Here is a 3,624-nt window from a genome sequence, read left to right on the forward strand (position 1 = left end):
ATATCCCTGATCTCTCCAAGACCCAGGGATCGATGAGGTTAACCCCAGTTAACACTCCTAGCAATAGTGGAAAAGGTACTTGAACTGGCCTTCCCCTGTAATTGGATTGGTGACTACCATAACTGTCATCATAGAACCTTCATCCAGTACCTGATGGAAGAAGATGCAGAGATCCACAGCCAATCACCAGGTTGAGCTACAGGAGTCCCATTGAAGAGAAGGAAGAGGGATTATATGAGCAATGGTGGGAGGACAAGGTGATGACAGGAAAATCCATAGAGACAACTGACCTAGCTCATGGGAGTTCAGGGACTCTAAACCAACAGCTAGGGATCCTGCAAAGGACCCAACCAGGCCCCCTGCATGTGGACAACAGTTGTGTAGCTTGGTCTGTTGAGAAGGCCCTGGCAGTGAGGCCAGGTTCTATCCCTGGTTTGGGAGTTGGCTTTTTGGAACCCCTTTTCTATGGTGGGATGCCTCGCTCCGATTGTTACAGAGGGTAGAGGCTTGATCCTGACTTAATTTCATGTCCCAGGCTTTGTTGACTCCCCATGGGTGGCCTTAGACTTTGTGAGGCATGTATGGGAGGGTGAGTTGAATAGGCGGTGCAGGCAGAACAGGAGGAGGGGAGAGATGGGGAACTGTGGCTGGTATGTAAAATGAGTGAAAAGTTTTAAAGAATAGATTACTTTGTGCATGTTTGGGACTATAACTTTTGAGCACACCAGGCTGCTGTTACGTGCCTGATGGTCACTGGACTCTCTCAGTACAGAGAAAGCGTTGCAGACCCACTGCTTTTCTAGATGACTGTCCTGTCTTCTCTCTGCACATGCTGCAGCAAGGTCTTTCTATTCCCTGCTTAGTCTTGGTTCCCCAAGGTCTAACATGGTAATTGGCCAATAAGAGGCTCTTAATAAACATATTTGTTGAATGATGAAATAGAGTAGTAGATTGGCCAGATACTGGTGTATTGAAATACTGGAAATTTTCAAAGTGAGTTTCATATGCAGCACGGCCAGTTGACAACCTTTTGCCAAGCAGAGTACACAGCCTTATGCATAGAGAGCTGCCACAGGCAGACTTGGACAAGATTGCCAGCATTGTTTGCTGTTAGCTTCCTGACCCTCTAAAGTTACTTAACTTTGCTAATCCATGTTTGTAAGATATTTGTGCTGATGGTTTGCTCTTGAAGGATTGTTTTGGACTTTACTTGAAATAACGAAGGAAAATTAACTGAATGGTACATGGTTCTGAAGAGGTGCTCAGTAATTCTGAGTGAGGAGAGAAGGGTAGTTCTTCGTAATCCTGCCTTCCCATTTTTGTCTAAAGAGAAAGATGTGTGAGCTGGCTCCAGGTGCTTAGAAAGATTATCATACCAAGAGTTAATTCAGGTAAGTCTATCATGTTTTCAACCTCCAAGCCCCATGTATCACCTCTATTGCTACTTTCCTTCTTTTCTGTATGTGTGCAAGGGTGAAACACGTAATCTGGACAAGCAGGTCATCTTTATATGTGTGACTAGCCACATAAAAACCCAGAGTCTCATCCACAGGTCAGACGGTCTGGATCCATACAAAACAAGATACAAATAGTCTTTTGATGTCACCCCCATTATGCAGGTATGAGAAATTAGAAATGACATTTTTTAAAAAGTTGATCAATAACTGTTAACTATAGATGAAGAATGCAATACCCAATATTTTATTTTAGTGTTAGCAAAATACTTAAACATATCTGCAGAAGTTTGTTTATTGGAATCCTTAACAGGCTTTAGATCTTTAAGAACATTTTTAAATAATAATGGGTTTATAGAGCTTTGTGCTGTAAATCTGGTTGTTAATTGCTTTGTCATATAACAGAATGATAAAAGTAAATTGAAGAATTTCCTTTGATTCAATCATCCATCATCTGCTTATAACTGGGAGACAGATGACTCATTTTGGTTCATATTGCTGATTGGCTGTTGATGATAATTGCTTTTTGATTGGTTTGGGAATATTGGAATGTGAGATTCTATGGTGAGATTTATAACATGGGGAAAATTTTTATTAAGCCTTAAAGAACAACAAAAAATGTGTTTATAAAATGAATTTTAATTATGTTCCATTGGGGTAAAACCATATTCATATTTCATGATTAAATATAAACCATTTAGAATTATGAAATTTCTAATGATCAAATATTCATGCTTTTTTGAAAACAATAAAACTACAAAATAATATGGAGTTAGGACTCAGGAGAATTTTCTCTGTTGCTTTTTCTGACTGCTGACTATGACATTCATCATCACAAATAAATTCCATAATAATAATATTGATGAATCAAGATATGCTGATTCCTGTGCCATATATTTCTTCACTGGTCCTTTGCTTAATAGTCATCCCAGTCCTCTGTTTAGAGTCAGAGCTGGTAAAGAGAAATTGGCTTTCCCAGGTCTATCTGGGTCAGTAGACCCTAGATAAACTGTTGGATGTGGTGATTCCCAATTCACATTGATTAGCAAAGTCAGCTGAAGTTTGTATTTAAGACAGAAAGACATACTTGTGCTACTAGTATTTGGAAGTCAGAACCTAAATGTGAAGATGAAGAAGAAAGCATACTCTGGCTTGTGATATACATATCTCCATGGGGCATAACTTGGAAAATTACCTAGACATACTGGAATGCATCTCAAACCAATTCTCAGCAAGTTTTAACTGGGGAATCCCAACTGTTTTAGGGTTCCTACTTCTGTAAAGAGACAACATGACTACAGCAACTCATAAAAGAAAACATTTGGTTGGGGTGGTTCATTTAAAGTTTCAGAGGTTCAGTCCATTATCATCATACAGGGGATCAGCGTGGTGTGCAGGCAGTCATGGTGCTGGAGAAGCAGCTGAGAGTCGTCCATCTTGGGAAGCTTGAGGAAAAGAGACCTCAGAGCCCACCTCCATGCTTCCTTCAACAAGGCTATACCTACTTCAACAAGTCCCCACTTCCTGATGTCCCTATGAACTTATGGAGGCTAATTACATTCAAACTACTACACCAACTTTTATGCAATATTAAATGAAAGAAAAATGGAAAAAGTTAATGTCTGCTCTCTTCCATTTTACCCAATACACTTGTCCCTCATTACCTCTATTTGGGGAATCTTTTTATCAATTTAATCATCATTCAAGCTAGATTCACTCTCACTGCTTGTTCAATGAGTCCTCTCCTGTATATGCTCACTCTCTTCTATTCCAAATCCACCAAAACTTGAGGAAAGCTTATTCTTGTTCTCTTTTCCATTTAAATGACCTTGATTTTGCTTTTGGGACCTCAGGGGAGTACTAGTCTTCTTCAGTTACTACCCTCATTCCAAATGAGTTATTCTTCTCTCTAAAGACCCTTAAATGAAAAGCATCCCCAAGCTAAATATTTTAGCCATAACTTCCAAACTATTTTGAAATTCTTGCTTCTTGGTACTCTTAAGTCAATCAGAGATGTTCATATTCTCATCCGTCTAGAATGGCAAGGTATATGAACAGTTGGTTTTTTGAGGGATAGGGGTAGGGAGATGGCTGACTGGGTCAAGTGCTTGCCTTACATTGTAAGGAACTGAGTTTATATCCCCAGAGGTCTGGTAAAAGGGAACACTAT

At 39.7% G+C, this 3,624-nt stretch overlaps 1 long non-coding RNA gene across 1 annotated transcript; it reads left to right on the forward strand.

Moving 5' to 3' along the window:
• Nucleotides 1-946: 946 nt before the first annotated feature.
• LOC121142775 lies at nt 947-3,057 on the forward strand. The gene is made up of 3 exons (XR_005879871.1): nt 947-1,391; nt 1,553-1,619; nt 2,832-3,057. It is a non-coding gene; the product is annotated as an uncharacterized LOC121142775 (long non-coding RNA).
• The last annotated feature ends 567 nt before the right edge of the window (nt 3,058-3,624 follow it).

Source organism: Mesocricetus auratus, unplaced genomic scaffold (genome assembly GCF_017639785.1).
Source record: "Mesocricetus auratus isolate SY011 unplaced genomic scaffold, BCM_Maur_2.0 Super-Scaffold_100010, whole genome shotgun sequence".
Lineage (NCBI taxonomy): Eukaryota > Metazoa > Chordata > Mammalia > Rodentia > Cricetidae > Mesocricetus > Mesocricetus auratus.